Source organism: Sebastes fasciatus, chromosome 1, assembly GCF_043250625.1.
Source record: "Sebastes fasciatus isolate fSebFas1 chromosome 1, fSebFas1.pri, whole genome shotgun sequence".
Lineage (NCBI taxonomy): Eukaryota > Metazoa > Chordata > Actinopteri > Perciformes > Sebastidae > Sebastes > Sebastes fasciatus.
Window position 1 is genome coordinate 6846584 of NC_133795.1, and position 17923 is coordinate 6864506.

Below are 17923 nucleotides of genomic sequence, written 5' to 3' on the forward strand. Positions count from 1 at the left end.
GTTACTGTAATGACTATTTCTCGCCTCAAATGTTTTAAGAATCATCTGGTAGTGTACTGTTTAGCTGTAAAATAAGAAAGTTTGTGACCCAGCAGCCATGTTGAGATCTGTTCAAGGCCTATGGAAAGGAGGCTGGGTCACGGGCGGACATGGGTCTTGGGGTATGGGGTATGGGGCATGGCGCAGTGTAGCTGAAGCTGCGGTCGTGCGTTGCGATTGGCTCAATTTCGGCGAGTGCAGGCCAGATTTGACTGCGCATGTGTTATACCCCCTAAGATATGATGCGTTGATGACACGTGACCCATCCTCCTTTCTATAGGCCTTGGATCAGTTAAGGAAATACCAAGCACCGCCCACCAGCCGGAGCAAACTTTCTCATTTTACAGCTAAACAGTTCACTACAAGATGTTTCTGAAAACATTTGAGGAGAGAAATAGGCATTACAGTAACAGAATATTGATTCATATTTGATCAGCGATGCCTAGTTTGACCGTTTGATCGGAGTTCACGAGTGATTGACAGCTGCCTCCGTTGAATGAACAGGCAATAGGAACGCTCTCTCTCTCTGAAATGACGTGTGATTGGTCAAAGTCTCCCGTCACGGGGCTAGATGTTTTAAAGCCTGAAAACAGAGCCATGAGGAGGTCAGAAGTCTCTCAGAAAACTTGAATTACAATATGCTGAAAGGTTATTATGGATTTTTTTACCCAATGATGCCAAAAATATACTGCCTACTGCCGCTTTAAATGGAAACCTGATTGCATAAGTCTGGATCAACACTGAATCTCTCTGCAGTCCCTTTCATTAAATCTATTGCTTCACCCATCTACAGCTGAAATATTGTCCGAGCAGTTTCCATACTGCTGTAGGGCGTCGAGAACAGAGCGGGTAGACAGGCGAGAGAGAGGGAGGGGAGGTGGGGGCTAGCCAGGGCAAAGGCAGGAAATCCCAGTGCAGCATGAACTATTTTCCTCCATAGTTCCACCAGAACGGCTCTTTGTACCACTCCCCCACCCCCCCTCTATCAGGCCTCTGTCTCCGACAACCATCCACTGCTGTTCTACGAGGCAACCGCACCACTACGACCACCACCGCCACCACCGTGAAAAAAACAATCCAAACCTCTGTGACACACACACACTCGGTCGTTGGCCGTTACTCAGCAGTGCTGGGGTTGCGGAGTGGGGATCAAAGCTTGGGGGTTCCCCTCCATCTCAGTCCAAAGTCCCACTGTGGTTAGGCCATAGACAGAGAGGCACCTTATTTTACACACAGCCCTCAAATGCCAAAAACACTCAAGTATACAAAAGAAGAAGAAAACGCTACTCTTCCTGCTACACAAATTCAACGCAGGAGGAAAATGATCAAATCAAGGCCTTTTTTTTTTCTTACTCGTCAAACATTCCTTGGCAATAAGTCTCAATCCCCCCTCGCTGTATCACTTGATCATCGAGGACGCACATGCTCTTCATGTGACTCCAATGAGGAGATGGCTCTGCTGAGGGACAAACCTCAATTCTGTCCTCTCGTTTAACAGTGACACACATTCCACTTCATTAAGACTGGACGGTCGGAGGAATGAGAGACATTCAGGTCAGTGACACTCGTGAAGAGAATATCAGACTCCCTACTCACTGAATATGTGTGTTTCCATATTGCAACATCAAATCCAGACACAGCGCTGATTTGTTGCAGAGCAGGAACCAGGCCTGTGATTGACTTGGATTTATTTTATGCACCAGTGAGACCCCATGCAAAGACTTGAGAGGCCTCCAAAAAAGCCCAAAGCCAGGGTTTTTGTTTTTTCCTCCCTGAGACAAAACTGTATGAGAAGCAAGTGTGAGTATAGTGGGTGGGAGCAGGCAAGGCACCTTGCAACAGCTGGACCGAATTATCCGTGGGGTCGGGGGTAGTTGGCTCTGGGAGGTGGAGGGGAGGCGTGGAGACTCCTGGCGCCAGGATCGGGCCAGCAGGTCAGGGAGGATGACGATTACCAAAATACTAGCAGGCAGCCATGGCCCTGCGGAGAGGGGGTGTTCCTGGCTCGCAGCGCTCACAGCTACAGGATGGGAAGGCGAGTGGGCGACCATGGGGGTGTGAGAGAGAGAGAGAGAGAGAGAGAGAGAGAGAGAGAGAGAGAGAGAGAGAGAGAGAGAGAGAGAGAGAGAGAGAGAGAGGGACGCTCCTACTTCCACTTCCTATGAGATAGCCCCTTCCTGTCATTGAGAAATATAGAGAAACACCGTGTTAATGACTGCTAGGTGGAATTACCTTGATTCTATCAGTGAATAGGCGAGTGTATCAGGGTTCACATGAGACCAACGCTGACTCATAATGTGCTAAAATACTTTTATTTTGGTAAAAATCTAACTTTTCTTTTGTTTCTGTTAAAGCCATAAAACCAGCTGCTTGCAAGGTGCAGTTCACTCACAAGGTTCCTTTTGTGCTTCCTCTCAGACTGAGCTGACCACATGTGAACAGATTCAAACTGTGATGTCAATGATGGTCACATAAAGGAGGATGGCGTCCTCTGCTGGTGAAGCTCTGCAACAATAGACACAAAGGATTACTGTAATGATACAACATGTCATCATAGAGACTGCATGTGTGTGTTGCCATGTCTGTGGTACCATTAACTTAAAGTAGGGCTGTCAATCAATTAAAATACTTAATCGTGATTAATTGCATTAATGTCCACAGTTAATTAATCATTAATCACACATTTTTTACATGGTCAAAATGTACCTTAAAGGGAGATTTGTCAAATATCTAATACTCTTGTCAACATGGGAGTAGACAAATATGCTGCTTTATGCAAATGTATTTATATATTTATTATTGGAAATCAATTAACAACACAAAATTTTTCCTCGCCAAAATTTAGCGCAATTTTGGTGCGTTATTTATCCTATTTCGTGACAAGCTAGTATGACATGGTTGGTACCAATGGATTCCTTAAGAAAGAAGAAAGAAATTAGTGGCATTAAAACAAATTTGTGTTATCGCGTAAACTTTGACAGCACTAATAAAAAGATGTTCAAATAATCACTTGTCAAGCTTCTTCTCTGAGACAAAGCAGCGAGCAGTATAGTTCAACGAGGATAACATCTTTTAGAGCTGCAACGATTAATCGATTAGTTGTCTATGAAATTAATCGCCAACTGGGATAAAAAAAACAACCTCTAAATTTAGAAAAAGTTACGTATAACTTTCTAAATAATGTTAAAAAACGTATTGGGCATTGAGGAAAAAAATACTACGTAACCAACTAGGGCCAAAACATGAGCGTTCTTCATCATCTAATCTCACACTGCACAACAGTCTACATTAAATCTTAACATACAGGTTTGGAGGTTTGTGTGTGATGATAAACTTCCACTTCAGTTGGAGTCATCAAAAGATCAATGAAACTTTTTTTTTTTTTTTTTTAACCCTTTCATGCATGAATTATAACAACCTCAATCTGGATTTATTCCTCTTTAGGTATGAAAAAATATTACTTAAAAAAAACAAACATGCATATTATAAATAGTTTCCCACATGTACACTTGGGTGGACAGCATGCGTTTACGTATTTAACAAACCAATGAATAAAATCACATATTTTGTGAAAACTAACAAATAATATAAATATTTTTAATTCTGTTAAATTAGTGAGTTCACACATTTTAACATATTCTCCAGGAGAATATCCTACTGTTTAATGCAAGGCAAAAATGTTGAACCTAGTTCCTGACTCCCCCAGACCCCCCTACCTCCACCTCCACCAGGCTGTTTTTTTTTATATTTTCTACAAAAATATCAGAAAAATATTGTCAAAATATTGTTTTTGTAACAAAAACTGCAAGTTGCATCCTAATAAAAATAAATCAAATTGATTTACAGCCAAAAAAAAAGTTACTGCGGATGAAGTATTTTCATGTTTCTTTCAGTATGTTGCAGTCATATTAACAGATTAATAGGCCCTTTGCAGAGCAGCGATTTTGACATGTCATTGCAGGATAAACACAGGTGTGAATAATAACATTAATTATGGCCGTGATCCATTAAGGTGGACCAGGATCCTGGTATCGTGCATGCTGGCTCACTGGAATGGCTGTGAAACACTAAATGTAACGGAAACATAATTAATTTGATCAATTACACCTGTGTTTACCTGCTATGACATGTCAACATGGCTGATTTGAAAAGGGACAGTGATGCATGATGTCTAATTTAGTGGACAGATGATTACTTGTCATTTTCTCCCAACATAGAATCAATATTTGGACATTTTAACAACTGTAATACTCCTTAGTTGTTCCTTAATGTTGCCACATTATATTTACCTGCTAGTGTCTCCTACTGAAGAAGGAAAAGAGATATTAATGAGCTGCTCTGAGTTTCTGGTCATCCGGAGGCCATCTTGGTTTTAAGGAATTAGTGTTGCACTTCCACCAGCTGGCCGGTAGGTGGCAGAGTGTGTGGCACAATGCACCAGAGTTCACTGTAGAGATTGATGTACAACCATCAACCCCCTCCCTTCCCCCCCCGTGCAAATTTAGAGAGGAAAAACTGTCATGGTAATTTTCAAAAGTCTCCCTTGACCTCTGACCTCCGGATATGTGGATGAAAATGGGTTCTATGGGTACCCACGAGTCTCCCCTTTACAGACATGCCCACTTTATGATAATCACATGCACTTGGGGGAAAGTCATAGTCAAGTCAGCACACTGACACACTGACAGCTGTTGTTGCCTGTTGAGCTGCAGTTTGTTATGATTTGAGCATATTTTTTATGCTAAATGCAGTACCTGTGAGGGTTTCTGGACAATATTTGTCATTGTTTTGTGTTGGTAATTCATTTCCAATAATAAATATATACATACATTTGCATAAAGCAGCATATTTGCCCACTCCCATGTTGATAAGAGTATTAAATACTTGACAAATCTCCCTTTAAGGTACATTTTGAACAGATAAAAAATGTGCGATGAACTTTGGACAATCATGCGATTAATCACAATTAAATATTTTAATCGATTGACAGCCCTAATTGTGATATATTGTGATTTTTAAAATCTAATTTTAGGAAAACTGTTATAGTATAAAGAACACACCACCATATGCAAAAATCTGAGTAAACTTACTTTTTATACAATCAGAACAGTGGGAACTGCATTTGCATTTATCACAGTCTGTAACATCCAACATCATGGAACTACTTTGAGAGGGCTCATACACTGAAATGGCTCACTCCCATGTTGATAAAAGTATTAGATACTTGACAAATCTCCCTTTAAGGTACATTTTGAACAGATTAAAAATTTAATATTTTAATCGATTGACAGCCCTAATTTGAATGCATAACTTTTACTTCTAAAAGAGTATTTCTACACTGTGGTATTGCTACTTTTACTTATGATCTGAGTACTTCTTCCATCACTGAACGCAGCTACTGTGTTACACATTTCAGAGGAAGTGGTGACTGTGATTAATGCTCTGTGGCAGTAGAGGGTAGCATTGGTCAGTAAAGTTTCACCTAAAGGTCAAATTAGCTTCACATCTGACAGACATGCAGTTGACATAAAGACCTGTAACATCTCACCTCTCTACAAAAATCTGTTTTTGCACATTCAGATCTTCTTTCACCTCTGCTCTGTCATCAGCCGCAGGTAAGAGGACTCCAACTTCTGATGTTCACACTATTCTGATACTGCCAATTAGGAGATGACAACAGACTGCTAACACACTGTAGTATTGTGCGCTAAATGCAGCGTGATAGAAGAGGAGGATTGAGACACACACGCACACTCTCTGTGCCAGCTGTCCAAGTGTCTGGCCCGCTGCCGGGAAGTAGCACTTCTCTGAATGCCGAGCTGATCCTTCTGTTACGTCTCGGAGAGTGAAGCAGGCTTCTCCCTCAGGACTCTCTTCACCTGCTGCTGCTCCAGCTTCTTACTGCTCAACATCCTGGGGCCCCACATAGCTCCGACTAGCTGTTAAACGTTGGCAGGATCTCTCAGAGGCCTGAGGTGGAGGCTTTAGGTGGGACTGAGGTTGAGGCCCTCTGCTGGTAAAGACACTGAAAAAAAACTAGAGCCAAGCCAGTCAGTTTAGTAAATCTGAGCACACATTTAGGTTAAACTTCTTCCTCAGTGGTTGAAGGTAAAAAAGGAGAAATCCATGAATGATGGGAGGAGGAGAAAAGGACGACACATGGCAGCCGCTCTTGGCTGGATTTAAACCCACAATGCTTTCATATCTGTCAGCTGTTGGCACCTTAAACCAGGATTCCCAAACATTTTTATTCTTTAGACCTCCCACATTCACATTCACATCACAATTTTGGTTTAGTTTGTTTAGTTTATTCGATTAGGCTACGAGAAGTAGGACATTAAATCACACAACTACAGCAATGCCAAAGATGACACCTTAAAGTCAGAGACTTATTTCAATTGTGGCCCGTAATGTAAGGCTGCAGGTGACAAGAAGAAGAAGAAGAAGTGGAATAAGAAGACAAGGGTACAAAGTGCTTCACAACATACATGAGAATAAAACAAAAAAGATAACATACAAAGTATAATTACAAAGATAAAAACAATGATAGGAACTAAAATAATAATGTGCAGAAAGGCAAAAACAGAACAAAAGAAAATAATCCAACACAAGTTAAGTACATTTTATTTGCATAGCCCAATGTCAAAAATCACAAATTTGCTATAGGAGGCTTTACAATCTGTACAGGATACGACAGCCTCTGTCCCTGACAGTACGACCCTCTCATCGGATAAGGACAAACTTAACCAAAAAAAAAAATAATTACAAATCAGGCATTGAAAAAGGCTTTGAGCAATGATTTAAAAACAGGTAATGTGCTGCTATAAGGAGGACAGAACCCGCCAAATTAAAAAAAATAAATGAATAAATATATAAATGGCCCAATATATAAATAAATAACTGCACAAATACATAAAGAAATACATACATTTAAAAATCTATTTAAAAAATGAATGCAAAAATAAATAAATAAATAGAAAACAAATGCAAAAATAAATAAATACGTTAAAAAAATTAATAAAAAATAAATACATTAATAAATAAAAGGGAAAATTAAACAGAAGAGTAATTAAATAAGGGAATTTATACAAAGATACATAAATAAAGAAGCAAATAAAAACAGAAATATCAATTTATGTCACATTTTATCAATTAATTAATGGCTACATTTATCTTTTATATAATTTTTGCTATATTTCATGAAATGTATTTATTTATCGAGTAATTTCTATATATATATTTACATTTATTCATTTATTTTTGGCAGGTTCTCTCCATACTAGCAAACCTAATGTCCTCAGGCAGAGAGTTCCTGAGCCGAGGGGTCCTGGTGGCAAAAGCCCGGTCACAAATATTCACCAGCCTTGACCTCGGCACAGCTAGCGAGGGTCGGCTTCGGTATTTTAGGTTATGACTTGGAGTACAGAGTCAAAAACTCAGTGATATAACTGGGGGCCAGACCGTGTTGAGCCTTAAATGTTATTAAAAGAATCTTAATAAAATCTATCCTGAATATAACTGTCAACCAGTGAAGTGAGGCAAGAACTGGGGTGATACGGGACCTGCGTGTCGTCTTAGTTAAAACTCGAGCAGCAGCATTCTACTCTTGCTGAAGCCGAGCCACTGAGGATCGACTCAGAAAAGGGAACAGCACTGCAATAGTCCAGGCGTGAAAAGACAAAGTCATGAATAAGACTGTTTTTGCTTTGTTTTTATTGTTGCTTGCTTTGTATTCATTTTTATTATGTACATGTTCAGCACTTTGATCAACTGCGGTTGTTTTTAAACGTGCTATATATATAAAGTTTGACTTGACTTGATGTTGGAGGAGGATGTTTATCCATCAAAAACATTTTCCCACAATCTAACAACTCAAATGTTTTTTTTATGAATGACTTACTACTGATGAAGCCTTAACAAATGATAAATTAGCCATTTATAGGCCATTATTACTAACTACATAATGTATGACTTATTAGAAAGCTATCATCAGACTTGCACATCCTCTTATTGGACTAATTATGATTACAGAACAGTTTGAGAGTTGAGCCTCAGGTCTCCTACGGGCTCCGTGTGTCTCTCTGCTTCAGCTGATATTCCCCCCCTGAGTGATCTGTTTCCATTATTTCTGTCTGTGTCACTTCAACTGCCTGACACCCACGTGAATTAATTCAACTTGCAATTTGATGGTGTAACACATGTGCTGCCACTTCTCTCTGTGTGTTTGAGCAGTTGCCACGGGCGACAGGTGACGAGAGGTGCTGATAGTGTTTGTGTGTGTGTGTGTGTGAATGTGTGTGTGTGTGTGTATAAAGGAAATATAGGAGGGCTCGGAGCCTGTGTAAACTGTGAAAGAGACGCCACGCGGCTCTCTGAAATGCCTCTCATTGTGACAGCAGCTCTGTCTAAACAGCAATTATGGTCAGAGGGCGAGCCCCGCTGCCACCTGCATCCCGGGTCGTCTCTAGCAGACCCCCAACGGGATGGACGGTAAATTAGCTGAAGCTATGTCCACCCTGACAGACAGATTCTGTAGGTCACTAACTGAAGGTCTTTCCAAGCAGCTCCACAGGTTTCCCTTCCAAGTCTATTTAAAGTCCAGCAGAGCGACTGAAGTCATGGGCCGCTGTTTAGAAACGGTGATTTCATTGGAACCGAAATATAAGAGATTAAAAATCATGTCTGTGTGTGTGAACTGTTCTGTATAGCCGTGATGGTCAGTACGAGGGTTCAGGTTCAGGTTACTTTATTTGTACTCACAGGTAGATTTGGTTTGCAGTAAAAAGATAAAAGGTAACCATTGTGAAACATGTTTTACAAACACAGAAAATAGACAAACGTGATAAAAACACTCCACTGATCACTAAAACCAGTAAAATACAATGAATAAATATGAATAAATAAATAAGCAAGCGTTGTTTCTATAGCGTCTGTATTATGGCTGCTGGAAAAAAAGCTATTTCTAGACCGCTTTGTCCTATACCTTGGGACACTAAACCTCCGTCCAGAAGGAAGAAGCTGAAATTGAATGAGCAAAGGGCGGGAATCATCATTTAAAATGGAGCCGGTTATCCGCTGTAACTGTCTGGTGTACGGGGACTTCAACAATCAGCCAACTAGAACACTTAAACGCTCTGATTCAGAGATTTACTTTTCTTTAAAAGATATGTTTCTAAACCATGACACTAAAGACAAAGAAAAGATTGATTCAATAAAAGCACAATGAAGTAAGGTCATCATGGTTTTGTCAATGTGGAAATAGGCAAGTTTCCTAAAAAAAAGCAGACACAGGTGCCCCTTTTTGCACACGGTTTCACAATTAGCTTCAAAGTTCAGTTGAGTTCTCTTTTTGTTTGCAGACATTCCACTGGCTGACTCTTGATAGATATGACTTTCATGCATGGTTTTAGATATGTCATTTACAATGTCGTCCATGACCGGGCCGTGGCTGAGTCTCATTGTCCTGCAGCGTACTAACAATAACAGTCATCTGCGTACTTTAAGACGGTCCTGTTTTCCCACCTGCTCTGACACATGTTTGTGTAGAGGATAAATAAGGGGTGTAAGAATATATCGAAAATATTGTGATACTGTATCGATTCTCAAAAACACTGTATTGATTTTTAATTGATAGTTTACATGCAAAGAATAACTCAGTCAATACTATATTTCATTTGCAGATGAAGGGATGCGCCCTCTCAGTAGTTCCATGATGTTGGATGTTACAGACTGTGATGAATACAAATGCAGATCCCACTGTTCTGATTGTATAAAAAGTCACCTTTTTTTTACTCTGATTTTTTCCTATGGTGGTGTGTTCTTTATACTATAACAGTTTTCCTAAAATTAGATTTGAAAAATCACAATATATCGCAATCAGGGCTGTCAATCGATTAAAATATTCAATCGTGATTAATCGAATGATTGTCCAAAGTTCATCGCACATTTTTTATCTGTTCAAATTGTAAAATGTATTTAATACTCTTATCAACATGGGAGCGCTCAAATCTGCTGCTTTATGCAAATGTATGTATATATTTATTATTGGAAATTAATTAACAACACAAAATAATGACAAATATTGTCCAGAAACCCTCACAGGTACTGCATTTAACATTAAAAATATGCTCAAATCATAACATGGCAAACTGCAGCCCAACAGGCAACAACAGCTGTCAGTGTGTCAGTGTGCTGACTTGACTATGACTTGACCCAAACTGCATGTGATTATCATAAAGTGGGCATGTCTGTAAAGGGGAGGACTTAGTTTCTACTTTTACGAATGAAACGTGGGACTCAATCCTTAATCGGATAAACTCCTCTTCAACATGTGCTCGACGTGCACTTTTGCAGTTTAAATTAGTGCATCGTATCCATATAACTAAAATCAAATTAGCTCAATTGTACCTTGATGTGGACCCTACGTGTGATGAATGTAAAAGTGCACCTGCTTCACTCCTTCACATGTACTGGTCGTGTCCTTCTTTAGTTAAGTTTTGGACATCAGTCGTTCAAACTCTTTCAGAAACCCTTCACCACCAAATCGAGCCAAATCCTGTGACTGACATTTTTGGCATCGCCTCAGACTTGCCGAAAGCAAAACTGAACTTGTTGGCTTTTTCTTCTCTACTAGCTCGACGAGCTATCTTACTTAAGTGGAAGGATTCTGCCCCTCGTTCCCAATCACATTAGATCAGAGACATTATGTCATGTATGAATCTAGAAAATCCGTTATACTACCCGGGGAAGAGAGAGTATATTTTACAAGGTGTGGCACCCCTTCTTGATATTTTTTGAGAAACCCACTACAGTAATCTCTGAGTAGCTTTATTTTATTTTATTTTATTTTTTATAGAATTGTATTCATTTAATCATAATTACTAATAGTATTTTATTTATTTACTTTTTTCTTTTTATTTATTTTCTTATTCTATTTATCAATTTTTTATTTACTCTATTTCTCGACTGTTACTGTTAAGGTGTATAATAGATATTTTTGCTGTATTGTTGTCTACAATATCAATTTTATTTATTCATAATTTAGAATATATTCCTGTGGTTGCTTGTGTGTGTGTGAGAGTAAATGGATGTGTTGTTATCTGTTCACTGTACAGTTACTGTTTGATTCATTATTGATAATCAATAAAAAGACCTTTGAAAGAAAAAGCGTCCCGTTCTAAAAATAAAAAGGTGGATAAACTGTGTTTACTCTTCACTGAATTCCTGTCTGTTATCACACAACATGTATCTCTCCTTGCAGAGATTGCTCATCGTAGTGTGTAAAGGAAGCTCCTGAGTGATGTGTCTAAGTGTGTGTGCAGCCTTGTTAACCCTTTACTGCTGCTTTATTGGGCAGGAGCGGCTGCAGCGGGGCTCTCTCTGGGATCCTGGAGTGCGTCAGATTGTCTGCGGGCCTGTGTTTGGATAAGGCAGCATGCCCATTGTCTCTGATGCCCCAGCTGGGCCCTGGTATGCCTCCACGCACCCAAAATAGAAAGACAGCTGAGGGCTGCCATGCATACTGAGGGCAGGGCCGGCGGGGCAGGCCGGGCCCACTGACCCAGACCACAACTTAGTACAATGAGAGACGGCGGTATTGTCTGGAGCCAGAGGCTAATAGCTGAGGAATCAAACCCCCAAACGGCTCGCTAAAAGACTGATTAACTCTGCTGTGTGTGTGTGTTATTACTGCGTGTCTGTGGGTGGAGGTTAGAGGGGGGGTGGAGTGGGTGTGGAAAAGTAATTGAGGCTTTAGAGTGTGTTTGTGCCACGCGTCAGCCCGTCTCCACTCTGATGAACCGACGGCTAAGACCTGAGCCCACACAGTTGCTGCAAGGTATTGTGGGCAGGCACGAGGCGATTACAGAAATATCCACCCGCTGTGAATGCTTTGATCCAAAATGAAACACTGCTCCGCCGCCCATTTTAGGTCACTGCTATAGAGCGAAACTGGGATCGTAATATTATTGTGCTCTCAAGCGAGCAGGCAAACTAATAGAGCACTTTTTACAGAAAGAAAAAGAGTTCATAAAAGAGACGAACAAGACAAAAACAAGGTCAAAGAGTGCACAAAATCTTCTATCATGATAAAGGTCATTTCATATCTCGATACTAATGTAAATGATATCACGGTATATCATGCTTTCTGCTAATTCAATAAGTAAATAGTCTATATGAAATAACCACCTGGTAAAGTCTATTTTGTAAACTCCTGTTTGAATTAAATACTTGACAGAAGTACGGAGTATTTTCTCATTTTAAGAATTTGAGTGCAAAATGAACAAAACAGTTTAAAGTGAAATTATAGAGAAAAAGAAATAAATACAGGCCGATAGAAACGATATAGTAAAATATAAATGATAAACATTTTTAGATCATTTAGACGATGTATATTGTCATATTGCCCAGCCCTATAGCACAGAGCACAATGTATAAAGTTACAGCAACATTTCTTGAATGACAATTATTTTTTTCAAAACAATGAACAGTTAGTTTGTTAGTAGATTTGAATTCAATTTATTCAAGCAAATTGCACATGTTTTAGCACATGTGTGCAAAAGAGTCAGTACAATTGTCTACAATTTACACAATAACCCCTTGGACGTGTCTTGCTGATCAAAACTGATGAGTTGATTCTTGGTGAAATTTTTATCCTCGTCACAATTTCTAAACATTCGTTCATCGTTTGAGCCGTCACGTGCAAAATGATCCATTCAATTATCCACATCTGTCAGACATGCATGTATATTCCATAAATATCTATGATGAAGGGTCTTTTTTACTGAACTACAGCAGGTTCTTTATTGTTGCTGATTTTGTTTTTTGGCTCATTTTGTGGCAAATTTTCTGTTTCTGACTTTACATGAATGAACAAAAGGTGAATTTTCTATAATACATGTAATACATTGCTACACAAATACATTAACTGTAAACACACATGTGCATATCCTGTTTCTGTTTAGTTACTACAGTACTAATCATTTTGACCAGGACGGCTCACGCAATGACAAAACAACTTTTCATTTTGGTGGCTAATTTACTGAAACAATAGCTATTGTAGGTTTAGAAGCATGAATGAAGTGTTTTGGTTGAGTTACGACCTTCTGCAGACATGAAACAGAGTTGTGATGTCCCATCAAACAGTTGTGACATTTGCACTCACAGTTTAGAGAAAGTTAAGACTGTTTAAAATAATGAGCCAAAGCCATTGAGGAAGTATTATTATGAGGTACTTGTACTTTACTTGAGTATTTACATTTTATCTTCCTTTATACTTTTACTCCACTCCATTTTGAAAGCAACTATTGTACTTTTTACCCCACTACATTTATTTGACAGCTTTAGTAACTAGTTATTTTGCATATTCAGATTATTAATATAAAATCAAAACAAATATACCAAATAATACATTATGATGTATTATTGCAGGTTCAGTTACCCAGCAGTATATAAAGCACTTAAACTTAACTCCACCTTTACCAGCTGCAACATTAAAGTGATGAGCACATTAATGCATCGCTAATTATAATTCAATAATATAATATATATTATACCGACATGGGCCCTGAGTACTTTTAATTTTGATACTTTGAGTATATTTTGATGCTAATACTTTTATACTTTTACTATTTAAAACTCTGAAAGCAGGACTTTTACTAATAACAAAGTATTTTTACACTGTAGTAGTGCTACTTTTACTTAAGTAAAAGGTCTTAATACTTCTTCCACCACTGCATAAAAGAGACGAACAAGACAAAGAGTGCACAATAGATAGATAGATAGATAGATAGATAGATAGATAGATAGATAGATAGATTTAACAATAGAACAATATAACAATAGGATTTTAATTTTAAAAGCCGTTTGCTGATTGTAGTGAAGTAGAGCTGCAACAATCAATTAATTAATTGATTAGTTACCAACTAATATATTAATCTGCAACTATTTTGATAATCGATTAATCAGTTTGAGTAATTTTTAAAGAAAAAAAGTCCAAATTCTCTGATTTCAGCTTCTTAAATATGAATATGTTCTGGTTTCTTTACTCCTCTATGACAGTAAACTGAATATCTTTGAGTTGTGGACAAAACAAGACATTTGAGGACGTCATCTTGGGCTTTTGGGAAACACTGATCGACATTTTTCACCATTTTATAGACCAAACAACTAAAATAATCGACAGATTAATCGACAATTAAAACAAGCGTTATTTGCAGCCCTATAGTGAAGTAACACTTCGTATTGCTTCTGATGAACAGGCCCACCTGTGCAGAAGCCGAACATGGAGAGGTGACTCTGAGAATGACTGCAGTCATAATTCCCAATCTCTCTCCATCCCGCTGCCTAAGCCTGCCGGCATTCGGTGCATGATGATCTAAAACAACTGTGACAGACCCCCAGATCAAGTCTTGATGCCCAAAATGTCGGCTCCTCACTTGCACATCACCAAACGGCCGGCCGGCCGGCCACCAGAGTGAACTGAGGACTTGGTCCCAGCGTTGTGGGGCCTGAGGCCTACACACGTTAGTTTGGTCATTTTATACGGGGAGGTAATTCAAAGCTGCACAAATGTCTAATAATGAAAACATGAGCATTAATGGGCCTGGCCACATTAGGGTCTAAATGATTTTGAAGAACACTGGGGACGTAAGGAGAGCTGTAGCTCTGAGAAGTCAGCTGTTGCAGAGGGCTGCAGTGTAGCCGTGCAGAGAGATGTGCTGGGGGGACGACGTTAACGCTGCATGCACTTCACTATGTGTTTGTGTGTGTTTACGTGCCGGAGAATGTGGACTTATTTAAAGCCGGCAGCTCTGGGGACTTTGGGATTCATCTCCTCCTCATGTGTTATCAGCATGCCAGCTTTTTCAAATGGTGCAGCAAGTGACATAGTACATAAACCAGCCTCTGGCTCTCAGAAGAGCCCCTTGTCCCAGAATAGCTCCGGCCCGGCTCTATCTCACCGATGCCCAAGAAAGTTTGAGCCATCACGGAAACACCTCTCAGTCTGCCACGGCGACAGATAACGGCATCAACAAAGATGGCCGACCCGTCAAGTCAAGACGTTCATTCAGTTTTGTTTCTCTCTGTGTTTGTGTGTGTTGAGAGAAAACAGAGCGAACCCTTTTAGTGTTAATAAAAGTAGGCCTGTCGCCTCTCAGGGTTTGTAAAAGTTACAGCGTCTCCGTGGCCGCAAACGGCCGTCTTCGGCTTTATCTACGTGGCGTTTGCAGAATTGGACGCAGCCAACAGTTAACAGTCAATCTCCCTATCAGGAATGCTGGACTCTGGCTTTGTCTATTCTGAGAAACTGCGGTCCCCCGCCACCCACCCACCCCGTGCTGCACTGTCACCCTGCTCCCATACCAGGCACCAACCTCTCCCCTTGCTCTGAAGGTCAGATCTGGTGGAGCCAGAGTGTGAGAGGCGCAGCGCTAATGCCAGAATTAGTGGATACAGGAGAGCAGAGACCGAGCAGATATATCTTTAAAAAGAAAACACAACTTTTTAGCCTGGCTTTTATGCCGTTATTTGTTTTATTATATTCTACTTTATTATGTTTTAATTCATTTTAAATTTAAGTTATTTGTATCTCTTCTCTTTGTTCAGCACTTGGAGTTGCATTTAATGCATGACTCCTGCTACATAAATAAAGTGTGATTGATTGATACACAAGATTACAGCAGCCACGTGTGACAATACAACACCCTGTGCTACCAGCGGATAGTTACTTCTCATTTCCATCCGAAGCTCTACATAATGCTGGCAAAAGTTTTGTAGAAACTAGCGGAAAAAAAGGCAAATCTATTTATATATCACATTTCATACATGAAGTGCTTCACAGATTACACAGGAAACAAATTATAAAAACAGTAAAAGCAAACAAGCTAAAGCACACAGAATAAAAACAATAAACATAAACTAAAAAAGTAAAATTAAATTTAAGATCTTTCCTCACATATCTTGAATGAATCACGTTTATTCCTTTTAAATTCAAGCGAGGAGCTGTGTTGCGTAGAAGCCACACGCCATGTTTCTCTCTATTAATACAATGTTGTGTATTTATAGTAGCATGTTTAATGCCACACAGCTCCTGAAATAATCTCTTCTAAGGTTGCATCCTCTGTGGCCACACACAATAGCAAACATCCCCGTTGGCACAAAGGACTATTACTTAAGAGGCCAACATGAGCTCATCACAGTCACATAAAGCGGGAAGAGTTCATTTATGTTTATCAGGAGGTCGAAGGAGAGTAAAAATAATAACCAAATGTACTTGATACTTTCATTTTCTTTTCATATTTCTGCACATAATTGAGTGGTTTTATAGTTTCTAGATGTGGACACAGATTGCAGTCCTGGTAGAGACAATGATGATGTTGGGTTGAAGCGGAGCACAAATATAAATCAATTTAAAAAGCTATACAAAAAATATATTTTTGGGAGGTACTGTATATGGTTGAGGAGGAGTTGTGATAAGGGTTGCGTGTTATGGTTTTGGTTTATATCTACTTTTTAACTCCGGATGGATATGTGGGTTGTAAATAAACTTGGGATGCTGTTCATATATTTAATTTGGGATGTGAATAAATCTGGGATAGTTTATATATTATATTATATTATATTATATTATCATTCTATGATATATGAGTTATTAGAGGAGAAGTGAGAAAGGGGGTATATGGAAATATAAGTTTTACTTCTACCTACTCCTTTTCGGACACTTTTACTCTTGTTTTGTTTGTTATCATTTTGTATCTGTTTTTATTTATTTTATGTTCGAAATATAGCCTTTCATTCATTCATTCATTCATGATGCACATGCCCTTCAAAACCTACAGAGTGAATAAATTCCCCCCTACAGTGATGCTCCATCTCTCTCCCACTCCCTCAGCAGTGTGTACAGTGCATAAAATAACTGGGATACAAAAATAGCCGGCTTGGGTTTAGCAGCGATGAAAAAAACGTAGCTTTCCTTTAGTTCAAAGAAAACGGAACTTTATAGGCCAAATCACATTAAAAATATTCATATAATAAATTAATTCAGTTTTTGATTCAATGTTAAATTCATGTGTGTTTTTGAAATAAGGCAGAAAATCATCCGATGGTGGGAGATTCTTCTCTGTCATTGTAGTTGTTTGCAGTGAAAGAATGAATTAACTGTCTGGAAACATGGCAAAATACGTATTAATTTTACCTTATTGAACAATGAAATAATATTACTGAACTGGGTTTTTTTTAAATGAAAATGTTACAATTTATCACAATTTTATTGTAAACTTGTTTTTTGAAAAGTGCTATATAAGTAATTTATAGATTTCAAATTAATTCTACAATAACACACTTGTTGTTGAGGTGAGTATTTTTGCCACATAGACTAATTTGTGTAATACTTTTTTTATGTTCGAAATAAAGTCTTTCATTCATTCATGCTGCACATGCCCTTCAAAACCTACAGAGTGAATAAATTCCCCCCCTACAGGGATGCTCCAACTCTCCGACTCCCTCAGCAGTGTGTACAGTGCATAAAATAACTGGGATACAAAAATAGCCGGCTTGGGCTTAGCAGCAATGAAAAAAACGTAGCTTTCCTTTTGTGTCAATTGAGATTAAAGGATATGGTTAAAACAGAACATCAGACAATAAAAGCAGATGGAGTAAACCAAATATGGTAACTGCTAAAACAGAACATCACATAACATATCAATAATAATAGAAGTGGTAAAATGGTAGGACAAGTTCATAAAACAAATATACAGTATATATATATACAAAATGTGTATAAATGTGTACATACATATATTTATACTCTTCTACTTATAGGAATGCTTTCCTAAAAAAAATGTGTTTTCAAAAGTGTTTTAAAAGTGGATACAGAGTTAGAGTT

The 17923-nt window shown here is 38.8% G+C and overlaps 1 long non-coding RNA gene across 1 annotated transcript; it reads right to left on the reverse strand.

Moving 5' to 3' along the window:
• Positions 1 to 1100: 1100 nt before the first annotated feature.
• On the reverse strand, positions 1101 to 4416 carry LOC141777092 (uncharacterized). The gene is made up of 3 exons (XR_012595844.1): positions 4329 to 4416; positions 2432 to 2544; positions 1101 to 2216 (listed from the first exon to the last, which is right to left on the reverse strand). It is a non-coding gene; the product is annotated as an uncharacterized LOC141777092 (long non-coding RNA).
• Positions 4417 to 17923: the final 13507 nt, after the last annotated feature.